Raw genomic sequence first — 15,880 nt, 5'->3', positions numbered from 1 at the left:
AGAAGAAAGTATCCTTTTCGCAAGAAGCACTCCCTCTATTTCTTATTTCTTTTTTCTCCTTTATCCTTATTTAATTCGTGCTACGAAGAGAAGTGAAAATTTACTTCTCCTGGACTCGACGTCCTCGAGATTCTACGGGTCACGCGTCTCCAGGCACATTATCGTTTTCTCACCGTCGTCGTTGTCGTAGTCGTCGTCGTCGTCGTCGTCGTCGTCGTCGTCGTTCTCGTCGTTGCGTTTCTGTAGAAATGCAAGCCATGCAAGTGCATATATTATTAAAGAGAACTCATTATTCTCGGCTACTTTATAATTTCTTCGTTGTGCACCGATAAGAGTAGTAATATGGTCGCGCGTAAGTCTCGTTATAAAATCTACGTCCAAGAATAGTATCGGTGATCGGAAAATTGCTGGATCCTTTACCTTCTCTCTCTCTCTCTCTCTCTCTCTCTTTCTTTCTCAATCTCTCTCTTTCTCTTCTGTGAAAAAAGCCTCTTTAAAATATTTCATGTTTCAATGATGACGACGATGAACACGGAGATACGTGATAATTTCGTTTTCAACTTAATCGATCCAACATGAACAGAACTGATCGGCTCTTTCGATTTATTCCTTGGATAATATCCACGCACGATCTTATGGATAAGATTGGCTTGGCTACCATCATTAACGGTTAGCTTGATTTTGTGTCATTTTTTTGTTCATTCTTTTTTCCTTTTTTTTTTTTTTTTTTTTTTTTGAATGTCCCCTGATAATGTCGTTAATTGAAGTATCGTGAGGATGAGGATAAGATTTAAGTGTAAGATTATCATATAATTAATAGGATTTTATAATTATTTAAATTATATGATATTATTGTGAATCGAAACACCTTATTGTTCCAATTTATATAAGTATTTTAAGATCGAGATAGCGATATCTTTGTTTCTTTTTATTTCTTTGTTTTCTTTTCTTTTTTTTTTTTTTTTTTATGTACATACTCAAAAATGTACCTTAACAGAGATTTATCTGAATGCATCGGTAAGAGCACAGGAAAAATAATCGGACGAGCAACAATATAGATATCTATGTTAAATTTACAACGCAACTGCACACATACACATATATTTATTTTTGTACCGCATTGAAAGGCCTAAGCCGATCGGGAAGTATCGTACGTTGCTCGTTAAACCGTTATAAAAGATTCAATCTGTATATATGTGTGTGTATAAATGTACGTATGTAAATTACTTACGACTATATTCGTGTATTCGTACATTACATGCATATGTACAAATGTACACGTGTATCATGGTGCGTCATAAGTTACGTCAACTAAAGCCACGCTCGGAAACGTTCAGCGTATGGCACTTTTGTAAAAAGAGATGGCGGCTGGGTGAATAGGAATGCTTTAGGCCGATCCCTTCTTGCAAGAAACGAAAGAAAATAAATTGTTAGGATGGTAGGTATACGTATACATCGACTACTCTCCTACGCGATCTTTTGCAGCCTATCGACACGGCACTGTACGTTCTGATCGTCCCCATTTATTCGCCCTCACACGATATATACAAATGTACATCTATATCCACGTGTACGATTCTCGTTCATACTATATATATATATATATATAACGATACGCGAACAAATACTAATAATTAGTATCGTACAATTTCGCGAGCCCACGCACGATAACTTTTAACTAATCTATCATAGATATAACTACATCTCTATTTACTACGTCTTTATATTATTACGATTTCTTTTATATTTCTTTCATTAATCCTTATGTAAACAATGATCTTCGAAGAAATACAATTCAAAGTAAACACTTAAACTTTTCTCAATGAACGAGCAAAGGACGAAGGAAAAGAGAAAAATATGTTTTCAAAATAGAACAGAGAGAACAAAGTAAGAGGATGTTATCCATAGGAGCAAGTTGAGAGAGAGAGAGAGAGAGAGAGAGAGAGAGAGAGAGAGACAGAGAGGTAGTAAACATTAATCGTAGTTCACAGTTTTCCACGATCTTAACTATCAGCAGAGAGCAAAGTTTTACGACGTTCCATGGACACGTTGGAACGTACGGTACAGGGCGTACGTCCTGGATGGTCAGCCGCCTGGCTTTGGTCCGGTCTCTCTCTCTCTCTCTCTCTCTCTGTCTCACTCTTCCTCCTTCTCCTCCTCCTTCTCCTCCTCCTCCACCTCTAGCCACGGACGGTGCGCCAGGGGAAGAGATGGATCATCCATCGTGGTGGCAATGAATCATGAGAGCGCTAGGGATGCTCGCCGGCGAGCCGACGTTACCAGAACCAGCTAGTGGTGGGGGCAGTAGATGAGCGTGTTGTTGGTGGGGGAAGTTGAGAGAAGAGATAGAACATAGAAAGAGAGAGAGAGAGAGAAAGACAGATAGAAAGAGAGAAAGAGAGAGAGAGAGAGAGAGAGAGAGAAAGAGAGGGAGAAAAGAAGGGTGGGGGAGAAAGGCCGGAAGTCCGCTCGGCGCGCCGTCGCGCGTTCCTCCATTTTTCAAAAAATAAAAGCGACCGCAGCGCCGCCTCATTGTTTGGTTTGCCGGTTCGAATGTTTGCGTGGATGTTTGGCGACGATCTCGAGGGTGGGTGGACGAAAGTGAAAGAGGAAAGGGAAGATCGAGCGAGCGTTAAAGGAAAATATTATTAACTCGATCCCCATGTCCACGAGACCTACGAGCCTTTCTTTTTTCTCTCCTCTCTCCTTTCTTCTTCTTCTTCTTATAAATTTTTTTTGCCCCTCTCTTTTTTTCCTCCTCTATTTATCTATCTATCCATCTGTCTATCTATCTATCTATCTATCTATCTATACACTTCTTCTGATCTCACTCTTTCTCTCTTTTTCTCGCGCCAGCGCGCGAAGCTACGTGAAAAGTAGGAGCAAATCGATCGGCCATGTTTCTTTTCAATTCGACGCTCTCGATTCTCACGGGATGGACGAGGAGCTCCATTCCTTAGATAGAAGATTTTATTACTCGTGAAATCGCGATACAGACCCTTCCCCTTTTCATAGATATTTTTTTTCTTTCTTCTTTTTTTCTTCTTTTCTTTTTTTTTTTTTTTTCTTTTTTTTTCTTCCTTTTTTGCCTTTCGTCAAAACCTCCTGCGACACGTGATGATAACGGCGCGATGGTAGGGTAGGAGAGAGTATCCTGATATCTCGAGCTCGAACGAAATTGAAGAGGGGCGCGGGTTGGGTGGGGGGGGGGAGAGGTAGAGGGAAAGAAAACAAATAAAAAAGGGGGAAAAAAAAAAGAGAGAAAAATGTTTCTAACAAGAATTTATTCGAATGTAGGTTGAAAGCTGTTATTTGAAAAAGGATAATATCGATCTTTAATCTTTATCTTTCTTATATCTAAGTTACTTATGGGGATTGCGCGGAACGTGTTAAAGAAAAACACCTTTTTCAAAGAAGAACTTAGTATGCTTCTGGAAAAAGTGGTAATTTAACTTTACACAAACGAATACATGTATTACGCGTACTCAGGATGATTAGGCAGACGCGATCGCTTGAAAATAGTATCCCGGTCTTTCGATGATTAATTTTACCTCGGCTTGGCATGATCCGAACGGCAGTTAGTGAATATATCCACGTTCTGAGGCGAGAAACGAAGAGAGAGAGAGAGAACGAGAGAGAGAGAGAGAGAGAGAGAGAGAGAGAGAGAGATAGAAAACGAAGAGGAAGAATGAAAGAGAGAAAGAGAAAACGAGCAGGGAGAGTATTAAGTAGTAGGTTGTACCTACGCCGTCTATTTCTTATTACATGAGAGGCCGAAAGACCAGACCTTATCGACACGAACACCTTCTTGGCTTCGTACTGCGAGCACGATTTCAGAAGGCGATCGTACAGGCTGCTCCATGCTTATGGGCATCGATGATTGGCCGATACGAGCACGAAAGGCAATCCATGGACGTCTTCATCGTGGCAAGTCATGCTTATTAGCGCATTAATTACGTGCAATACTCGATAAAGGCGTCCGTAAGAAACTTTTATATTCATCGTGCGTGCGTGCTTCGATTTGAATCTACTTTAAATCTCGATTGGCTTGAAAAGCCGGTAAATTCGAATTCTAATTTTCAAGATAACCCGAATCGACTTTTTTTAATATTCACGTCCTCGTTTTCCAAATTTTTTATTTCATTTCCGCTTTTATTTTTCTTCTTATCTTTATTTTCATTTTTATTTTCATTTTCTTTCGATTAACAATGATCGGTTGGAGTGAGGGAGGGAGAGAGAGAGGGGAGGAGAAGGGCAAAGAAGGGCAAAAAAAAAAGAAGAAAAAAAATATATATATATATATATATATACGATCGTCGATTAACAAAGTTCACATCGTTAAAATCATCGTGCGGTTGTTTCGTCGACGCGATTCATAAATCACGAGAGGGTTAAAGCGTGGTCTAAATGCAAAATACCGACGGGGAATTCGAAAACACGGCGATCCACTTTGACGCGAAGGCAAGAAAATCCAACGTGCAACGTTTGAGTCTCGCGCCAAGAAATGGACTTTCTTTTAACTTCGCGTACGAAGAAGAAGCCGCTATTAATCAATGCGAATACACGCGATGTCAAGAGACCATCGCAACCCACGGCTCGACCCGACGATTATCTAGAATAAAGGATCGTGCGACAAATCATTTCCTTGTCAGGAGTCGTCCGATTCGTCTGGATAGAGAATTACGTTAACTTGTATCTACTTAATATATTAATAATGAAAAGGGAGAGAGAGAGAGAGAGAGAGAAAGAGAGAGTGAGAGAGAAAGAGTCAAGTCAAATACGAATCATAATATATGGTTGTTCCTCGATTAAGAAATTGCCATACTCTTGGTTCTTGTTGTATCGAATTCGAGGATCATGCATGTAGGTAGGTATGTAATATGTATAAGTTTTTCATATTAAAGACAATAAAATATAATTTTTTGAACGATTAACGGACGTCGGGATATAAAATTTTTTTCACAAAATCGAAGACGATCAATATATATATATATATATACATTCCAATATATTCCTTCTTATATATTTCTCATTATAAACAAATTGTAATTATACGATATAGAAACTCAATACTATTTTACTATATTTATAATAGTAGAGAAAGAATGTGTTACAAAACAACAATAGATTGAAAACAAGTTGATTCTATCGAAGTCACAAAATAATTATAAACGTATAGATAATTCAATTTTGTCAATGTACGAATAGAAAACTTGATAACGTAATACTTATCTTATTGTTAAGATATTATAGATTTCTGACGATTCAATTTGATACGAGATCGAAGTAATTAAGTATTACGATATTAGTAAACTTTTTTGTTCGAGAAGAAAGTGCACAAAGAGGAAAAAAGAAGAAGAAAAAGGAAGAAAAAAAAGATTATAGTAGGATCGAGGAAAATCGGAGAAACGGATTTTCATGTGAGTCCTTGCGATAGCGACCGTGCCGTCGGCGGTAGCAACAGCGACGGTGGAACCGAAGCAGGAACATTCGCATCTTGCCGGCTTTATAAATGCTTCTACATTTATTAAGGCTACTCCCCGGACCGTGGATACGTATTTCGAAATGAATGCCTCGTGACGTGGCACCGCGACGCTGTCGTCGGGGCGCGCGCTCTACGAAAAGTGAAATATTTCCGTCGTATTTTCACATGCGCGCACACGACAAATGGCCTCCGTGCGTCTGACGGGCCACGGCTTCAAAAAAAAAAAAAGGAAATATATATATATATATATATAAATATATATGTGTGTGTATGTATGTATGTATAAATGTATGTGTTCATATGTGTATTTATACGTATGGGAACAATGCTGTCGAACGTATTTCTTCTTCATCAATTAAGTTGCAAATCTATGAACGATAAAAGTTCGATAAAAGTGACCAGACAAATTCATTTTATTTTAGAGAAAACAATTGTCGAAATTTTCGATGAATTTTTTCTATCAAGTAGAGAATTCCATTTGATTTAGGTAATAATCATTTCTGTATAGTAAGAAAGAAATTCTATCTCTCTCTCTCTCTCTCTCTCTCTCTCTCTCAGTTTCTCTTAGTTTCATGCAATCAAGATTATTTCGATAAATTGATACGAGCATTATTTACTAAGCGTTATTTTCTCTCTCTCTCTCTCTCTCACTTTCTTTCTTTCTCCTCTTTATTTATTTGTAAGAATAAGGAATGTAACCATGGATACAGTTCATTTTAACTTCACTCGCGATGATCGAATAAAAGACGTTATCGATGTTGAAATACATCCTGTATGAATGAGTATTCGCGTGAGAAACACGATATATCACGGGCTTTCTTTCTCATTGTTATCGATACGTCATCGGAGTTATCGTACGCAATGAAACTAAATTTAGACGTTAATGTTTAACTCACTGTCGTGTTGAACTATCGTAAAGACTCTGGATACCTTAATGATTCCGTCTGGTTCATTATCCTTTTTAAATAAGGTATCTACCTTTTCATGTTTGTTAAGTCTGTTTTGTAAACTCCATTTTCCACGAATATTTGACTTCTCGTTGATCCTTAACACGAAGTCGCGCCATGTCACAAATCATTTATCTTAAAGAAAGGACGGGCCTTAAGTGACGTAAATGAATGTATAAGCATTTGTTATGAGCCTCGGGAATAACATTGAACTTTCGTTTACCGTTAGTTTTTTTTAACGAATAATATACACCACAACACAAGAGAGCACAACACAATTTATCCTATTATATAACATAATATTCGTAATAATTTATTCGATCATATCATTCTATAAAATCTATACAATATCGGGATAAAATTTTCATGTAATTAAAAAAGCGAATGATATTCTATATTATAGAATTATATATGATATATGATTTTATGAAAAAAAAATTTGTCAACGATTGCGATGCGTTCGGTTTGAAAATAATCGTAATTCGACTCGACGATTAATCAACATTTTAATTCCCGAAGAAATTCCCGAATTCTGTGCGTTTTAACGTTAACGCACAACATAGAGAACGATTCGAAGTTCCGTTGGACCGTCCGACAGCACGACCGCGACGATTAATCTCGGCCGTTTAAATCGTAGCCACGAGAGTGGTCCTCGAAAATCCGTCAAAACGCACCATGTAAACGCGCCTACTCTTTGCGTTTCTATCGTGCGTAGTGCTTATTAATAGAAGTCAGTTCGAACAACGAATATTTACGTTAGTAGAAATGTATTCGATGGAATTCCGGATCTATGACGTTATGATTTATCATAGAAAAATAAGAAAAAAAAAAAAATTTCCTTTGAATGAACGAATCAACGTTAGAATATCGTTTGGGTTTTGATTCGAGCGGTCGCCATGTTCCGACGGACGACGTTCAGTTGAACGCCATTTTGGGCCGAGACGAGTTCTTCGGCTCGAGGCGCCCTCGAATCCGGTTTATTTTACCTTATATTTTATGTTTCTATCGATCTGCTGTAATATTTCACGAGTTTTCTTCCGAAGTGATTCATAAGTATTTATTATTTAATTTTTTAATACACAAAAAGAATAATCGCCTTTACTGTTACAATTTCTAGATTGGAGAGTACTCGTTGAAAGTTCATTGATTTATTATATCTATATCTTCATTTTATTAATGACATATATATATATATATATATATATATATATATATATATATATAACTACATGGATTTATTGTGATTTATTATTGTTTTATGAGACACGTTTAATTTGATTCATAGTTTATCGGTATGTATTTATATAAATTGTACTTTCCGATGTAGGAGGACATGTTTTATCGTTGAACGTTATTGAAATATTTTTGAATGTCAATATGAATGTTATTTCAAAATCTCTTTCATTCGTTATTTTAATATTTGAAATTATATTATTTTATAATTCGATAAGATTCGTAACAATTCATTATACTTGTTACGAATTACAATAAATATTAAGATTCTTTAACAAGATATTTTAATTTCAACATACACAAGATATATAAAGACATTTCGATATATTTTTCTTTCATCATCATCCGACGGCTAACAATACCAACCGCATTATAACGAAATAGAAACATTCGCGAGTGTTATGAGAACTAAAGAATGATATTCCTTAGAAAGAAAGTCGTCCGCACATATATAGAGTTGAAAAATGAAAATACTAATCAAGATGGAGCATCTCAACAAATGTTTCTGGCAAAAGGGAAGAAAGAAGAAAGAATGAGAAAGAGAAAGAGAAAGAGAAAAAGAGAGAGAGAGAGAGAGAGAGAGAGAGAGAGATGAAGGAAAAGGATTTACGAAAGCAGTGCGTACCACGTGTGCGTCATAAATCATTTGGCTGACTCCTCTAATTATAAGTATGACTATCGCCGCTATCGCATCGTCGCGCGTATAATGCCCGAAGGCTGAATAACAGTGAGCTTCACCGCGATAACCGTGTCTTTTTCTTCGAGAGAGAGAGAGAGAGAGAGAGAGAGAGAGAGAGAGAGAGAGAGAGAGAGCAAAAGAAGAAGACGAAGGATATGGAGAAGATGAAGAGAGGACGAGAAAAGGAATAAGAAAAATAAAAAGAAAAATCAAAGGAAAAGAAACGAATGAAAAGAAGAAGAAGAAGAAGAGTCACGCAAAAAGGGCCGACAGATGAATTCCACCGTACGAAGAATGAAGACTCCCCGTGTACAGAGTATGTCAAAACATTTATTAATTGCCTTATGCTTTCGCGTTGTAATTTAAGTCGCTCGTTTCGGTCATGGACCATGGCTACATAAATATTATACTTCATTCCAAAAGCAGTTATTACATTGGTAGAATCGTTTCACCAAAATTTCATAATCTGAAACTCGGTACTTTTCGATCTTACAGAGTTATCCTTTTAAATCGAGTTACTCGGTTGAAATCTTTGAAAAACTTTAACCGAACGTTAGCGCGAGAGCTACATAAGTTTTATAAATGGAATGGCTAATGAACGTCATTAGGATCGTTAATGCGCAAACCTTGATCACATTCCTCGCATTTAACTATAGGACGTGACCATTTCTCGTTACCTTTGTAGATAGGTATGATTTGAAGTTTGATAAAAAATTCTACAACCGATTCGCTTCGCTGGCTTAGATCGCTATCACGGAATAGATCCATTTGCTAATCCGATATCGAACCTACGATATTTCATCTCTTCCTTTCGACAGCACCGAACAAGTGTACGTACGTGGTTAGGAAATTTCGAAGAGTGCAAGAGGAATGATTGCACGTCTCTAACGTGACGAGAATACGATAGATATAATGAATATCAAGTGTATTGAGAAAACTTTTGAAATTAGAGATAGACGTTTTTACATAATTATAATTTTCTCTCTCTCTCTCTCTCTCTCTCTCTTTCCTTTTTTTCCCTTCTCTTTTTCTTTTCCTGTTCTTTTCTATTAATTATAACGTTCTCTATTTTGCCTCTCTTTCTTTCTATCTTTCTTTCTTTTTTTTTCTCTTTTCTCTTCTTTTACACACTTTCAAGCATTATCGAAAAGATATTACTACGATCGTTTTATCCTATTCATATCTATTATCGTTTTTTTCGTTTATAAACACTTATAAAATATATATGTAATAATGTACGAAAACGTTTTTTTGTTTCCCCCCTCCCCCCTCCACTCGTCCACTCCCCCTTCCTCCCACCACCGCAAACGAAAGAGTAACGACAGCAATGCTTTCTAATCGAAGATAAAAAATAAAAAAAAAAAGAGAAACCAAAAATAAAAAAAAAAAAAAAAAAAAAAAAAAAAAAAGGAAAAGAGAAAAAAATAAAAAAAAAAAAAAAAAAATAAAAACGAAGTTCGTTGAACGCACCGAGGCAGAGTAAAGAGTAGGTACGAGCGCGATGCAACGGTCGCGGATTTAAAAGTGTTTTCGATAACGGCACGATATCGGGAGCGCATCATCAAGGCTGTCCGCTACTGGGAGATATATCGCGCAACCCAAAATATTACTTCCCGTACATCACGCGCGTACATACGCGTTCCATAGGTATCGTGGACTATTATCGATGCACTATCGGTACCTAACGCCGGAACTCTAATCGCTTGCTGCTACTTCGACTGAAAATTAACTGCGTTCGTGGTTTCCCTCTACCCCCCTCCCCCTCCCCTCCCCTCCCCCCCACCCTCCCATTCGTCCCGTCTCTTCACGGTAAAAGGGTCGCTTACGTCGATAATTACCTTAATTACTTCGTGATAGAATTAATGTTGAGATATTCCTCTCTTTCTCTCTCTCTCTCTCTCTCTCTCTCTCATTTTCTCTTTCTCTTTCTCTTCTTCCTCGTTTTTTCTCGATTTGATCTGAACAACATTCTTCCGTGAGTTTTGAATTTTATTTTTATTTGCCCGATAAATAGTTAAATATACTTAAACACTTTAGTGCGTGAAACTTTATTTCCTTTAAGTGATTAATAAATCATCGTAAAAAGTTGTAATACGATAATTTTTCTCTCTATAAAATATGTTTGTATTTTCTGTTATCTTATTTATTTTCTTATTCCTACCTTGAATATATATATATATCAATGAATGCAATATCGTAGGGTAAGATGGCAGAATTAGTTATATGTTAGGTAATAAAAACATATTAATGTTTTAATATATTATCAACTAGCACAATTCACTCGTATAGAACAAATTCACATAGAAAACGATATCGTTCATTCTATGGGTGAAGTTTTATCAATTGCGAAAAGACTACGAATCACGTTATGTCCGTTCACCAACGCGTTTTGCTTAAAACTGATCCAGGTAAAGTTTGTTTCTCGTACATAAATCGAACAGAAGGGTCTACGCTGTGTTGGTACGACCTTGAATCGTTCACAATTTGCGTATTTAGAACGAGAACTCTAAAGTTCATTGGGCAAGCCTTTTGGGTCGGTCGATAGTAAATCAAAACGTGAAGGAAATCGACCACTTCGGTGAGAAAGAGCCAGACAAAAGATAAATAATAGTGTCTATTATTTATCGATCGAAGTGTTCGCCGAGATCGAAATAAAATCAGAAAGAATATAGGAGTGTTTGATGATGCGAACAGTTCGAAAGATGATAGGTGAGTATATGTTTATAGTAAGAAATATAATCGATAATAGTAAAGACGAGATCGTATCCCACGAAATATTTTATTTATTTTTGACAAGATATGTCGTAGAAATAACGTAAACAATCTTTACAAGGATTGATAAATGAAAACATATATACGTAACGTTAGTTTCTTATACGTAATACATTGAAAGGACTCGTTCGTCGCGACCTTGGGTATTATTAAAATTTACGTATCGAGAGCAAGAAGCCATCCAGTGTCAAGTCATAAATTAAAGCATGAAGATGTCGTCCATTACAAAAGGAGGAAGGAGAATTCGAGCATAGAACTTTACCAAGAAAAAGAAAACGAAACGAAACGAAACGAAACGAAGGAACAGGTATCTGTTGTACGATTCTTTTGCATAATTCCTTAACCCCTTTTAACAGAATCCTTCTTGGGTCGAGTAAGCTCTACTTTTCTCTCGAAGGCCATTGCTTCTTCTTTTTTCCTTTAAAGAAAAATCAGAAGACAAGAGAGAGAGAGAGAAAGAAAGAGAGAAAGAGAGAAAGATAAGAATAGGGATAGAGACACAGAGACGAGGAAAAGGTTCTAGCAGGAAGAAAAAGACGAAGAAAAAGAATAAAGGAAGGTACTATTTTTCAGTTTTGTGGCTCGGTGGCACCCTGCGGTCCTCTCCTCGACGTCGTAAAACCCGATCGCTGGGATTCGCTCTGCTTCAGTTACGATGAATGTCGAAGGTCGTCGGTAGTCTTTGTGGGGAAGAAGAAAAGGGGAAATGTCGGTTCGGCTTCAGAGTTTGCGGATGTGGTTGCGAGACTTTGGATACTACGAGAAAGCCATCGCGCGACGAAAACGTTTTTCTTAACTCTACGCGTACGTGTCGATCCAAACGCTCTCTTCCTTATTCTCTCTCTCTCTCTCTCTCTCTCTCTCTCTCTCTCTCTCTCTCTCTTTTTCTCCCCATCTATTTTTTTTCTTTCCTTTTTAAAAGATCGATCGTGGTCTGACTCATACAAGCAAATTTTTTTTTCCCATCTTTGCTCTTCGTCAAGCTTCTCGACCTTGAAAGCTACGAATTATCGTGAATTTAAATCTTAAATATCCAAGCTTGTAATTTAATGAAACTGCTTTGACGGCAACATCCCGATTTAGAATTTTATTCTTTTTATTTCCTTTTTTTCCTCTTCTTTTTTTTTCCCTTTTCTTTTCTTTTCTTTTCTTTTACGTACGACGATCAATATAAAAAGACTGAAATCTACGGAGGAAAGGGATCGATGATCGATGCGATCGAGATTGAGCGTTTAAAATTCGACCTTGATAAAGGAACGGATGCGTGCTGGCATGTAAAAGGGAGTAACCAATTGGCTACAATTTACGCGAAGTGCGAGAAGTGACGCACCATGGAAAAAGAAAAGCCGTTATTAACTGGACCATAATGCACCTGGGAAAAATTACGTGGCGTCGGTAAACAATTATTATATTTTCTCGCCTTCCGAACTATGTGTTCATTACTTAGAGTTAATTCGCGAAGACACGCAAAAGTGCAACGGACTGTGTCGTTATCGTTACTCTATTAACGTCCTTTGAATATGTATATCTTCATATATATATATATATATATATATATATATATATATATATATATATATATGTATATGTATATATATATATTCATCTACATATTCAATCTTTAAAAAAAATATATATATATATTTTTTTTTTTTAAAAGATTGGTAGGTACATCTTAATTTTCAACCTCGTGTTGCTCGTTGATTTTTCTTATCGTTGATAGCGTAAGCGAGGCGAGAACGAAAATGGTTGATAATTGCCATGTTTTAATTACCATCGATGCGATAAGCTTTCTCTCCTTTTCATTTTTGTTGTTGTTATTTAAGTTTAATTTCCCAAAGAAATATCTTACGATAGAATTAACGTTGAACATAAATCCGATAACATCGATCCTATATTTCTTTCCTTTTTCATGATTAATGATACAGCGTGGAAGCATGGTTAAAAGGTATATAAATTATTATAATATAATTAGCGAATAAAACGAATGACGATATTAACATTGTTTCGCGTGTTTTCGGTACGATATTCTCTCTCATTCATGTGTACGATGTAATTAATGAGATTTTAATTTTCTGATTAATCGAAGAACGTTTCGTTGCACGAGACAAAAGCCATCTGTTCCGTTGAAAGTTCAAAGTGTCCGTCATAACAGAGCTTCGAGCCCTAATAATGATAAATGAATGAAGTAGCCTAATGAGTTCTTGTATCGGGCTTATTGATTTGTTTTGATTAATGGTTCCGCGAGCTTTGTGCTCAATAGACACGACAGAGCGTGCAGCATTTTCCAAAACACACCTTTGTGCCATAAACGACGGGAACGCCCATTGTGGTATCGACGTTTCATTTTCGATTCACAATACCTTAAAATATGTCAAAACGCATTAATCTACGTTCGCGGAGAACAGAAAATATTTTTGGAATGAGGAAGGTAATTTCGAACGGACTTAACCATTCATTTAATTATATTTTTAATTAGATTAATATAACTCTGTCATAATTCTCGTTGGAATTATATTATTTTCATGGTATTCCTATTGTTTTACTTTGCATACATTTTGTATTTCCGCGATGTCCTCTTGTGATTTCCAAAATTGAATTCATAACGAATAATTAATGAGGCTTTACCGAAACGTTGGGGCTAAAACGTATTATGTTATTTATGTTATAAAAATTATTATTAGTTATTTATTAGCTTTGTAAAAACACGGAATATATTAATTAAATTTTACATCAGAAATATATTTTTACGAAAGGAAACATAATTTATACAATCGAAATAGATATTAGAGTTGACGTACTTTAAAAATAAATTATTTCCTCATATGGATAATAAAAGGATATAAGTAGACGAATGAAATTTCTTTTTCAAATAAACTTTATTGCTTACCCTTCCATTGAAATTTTCAGCTAAATGGATATGTTCATTATAGTAAGAAGCATGGGCGATCATAGCCGAGCTTCTGTATTCCCCCTGCGTTTTGGTGAAGAATTTACATGGTGGTAACAAATACGACCCATAAATAAATCTGTGACTTGTAGTACCAGCTATAACAACACCACTCTATAATATTAATGTACCATGATTATTGGACTCAACCAAATAAAGAAGGAATGATTATTTATACGTCAATAAACATTACAATCTTATTGAAATGATTTAAATATTTATTATAAATAAATTTGTTATTTGTAAATTGTATAATTGATCTTTCAATTTGTACAATCAATTCTTACGCGTTTCGTAATAATAATATCTCTTTCAAAAGTGTAAAAATCCTCCTTGAATGTATTCTTTCATTTCTTTTTTCTTTGGTCAAATTGACGAGATATAGATGAAAGTAGAAAACATGTCAGACTTAAGAGAGAGAGAAAGAGAGAGAGAGAGAGAGAGAGAGAGAGAGAGATAGAGAGAGAGAGAGAGTGAGCAAGAAATCGAAGAAAAGGGTGAGAAAAAAATGGACGCTCGGAAGATGGGTCGTGGCAGTTTCGAACATAGAGAAGAGAGATCAGAGGGTTTTCGTGGCAGGGTGATTGGTAGCACCCGTTAGTTTAATCATCGCGCATTAGCCGAACTACCCCCTTACCCTGAGGCCTCGCCCACTTTCACCCTCGAATTCCGCGTTGTTCGTTCCGTTTGCGAGCATTTTCTATCTTTCTCTTTTCGCCGAGTCGTATTCGCTCGGTTCTCATTCATTTCCTCGTGTGTTTGTGATACTCCGATCGTTTGTCAAACGACGTGCCTCGAGCAGGACGTCCATCGACGTTTCGACCAATCGACGTGAGCGCCATTTTCGTTACACCTTTTTGTTACATCGACCATGTAGTACTATCAGACAAATATTTTTGTTATATCTGGTGTTCTTGATTACGTTACGTTGCGAAACAAGAGAACGTTTTATTTTTTTTTTCTGTTTTTTTTTTCTTTTTTTTTTTTTTTTTTTTATTTTTTTCTTTTACTTTTTTTCATTTTTCATTTTTCATTTTTCACCGAACGTGTTAATCCGATAATATTTTGATAGATATTCGTTTCTCTTTACAAAAATTATATCCGTAAATTTTCATTGAAACAATGAAAATCGTTATCAAAATGATATCACTTGTTATAAAATATGATATAATATTTTGTCGACGTTTCTTCTATATACATTTCTATTAAAATATAAAACAATTGTTTAGCATCGAGCATTGTATAGCGATCGACGATGCGTGTGGATTGCTAAGAGAAGTTCGCGAAGGGGAATGCCTCAGTCGGAGATAAGAGGAGGGTGCAGGGAAAGATAGAGAAAAGAGCGTCATCTGCTAGTTCCCAAATCCCAATCCTCTTTCGGTCACAGTCTCAGTGAACACGGAGAAAAGAAAAATGTTCTTTCTGGATTTTCAACTGGCACGAAAGAAGATCACGGTGTCTTCGTTTTCTCCACATTGCTTTAAGTTGATTTTCTCAACGCCAGTACTGTTTCTTTCTTCGAATAAAATTTCCGATAAAACGATAGACGATTAATTTCAATTGGAATTGAAAGTAATAGCTACAATAGGAAAATCGTCATACTGGATGACTCACATTTATAAATACAACAACTGATAGTTCTTGTACACCTGCCCCACGTATTATTGGCCAATTAAGAGGATCTAATTCTTAAAAATTACGAGGTATATTGCAAAAGGAGTAGCGGCATTCTACGATAAAGGAATCGTGCCGTATAAACAAGGCACATTTTTCATTCCCGTCGAAACTCGCAAAGTGGTGCAAGCGAGAACAAA

The 15,880-nt window shown here is 36.2% G+C and overlaps 1 long non-coding RNA gene across 1 annotated transcript in view; it reads left to right on the top strand.

Annotated features, from left to right (window-relative positions):
- The first annotated feature begins 7,694 nt into the window (after positions 1 to 7,694).
- LOC124948467 overlaps positions 7,695 to 15,880 on the top strand; it is a 65,742-nt gene continuing 57,556 nt past the window's right edge. Inside the window, exon 1 of the long non-coding RNA XR_007100745.1 lies at positions 7,695 to 8,660. This is a non-coding gene — a long non-coding RNA (uncharacterized LOC124948467). The remainder of the gene's footprint in view (positions 8,661 to 15,880) is intronic.

The sequence above is a fragment of the Vespa velutina genome, chromosome 4 (genome assembly GCF_912470025.1).
Source record: "Vespa velutina chromosome 4, iVesVel2.1, whole genome shotgun sequence".
Classification (NCBI taxonomy): domain Eukaryota; kingdom Metazoa; phylum Arthropoda; class Insecta; order Hymenoptera; family Vespidae; genus Vespa; species Vespa velutina.
This window is presented reverse-complemented; position numbering and strand designations above follow the sequence as displayed.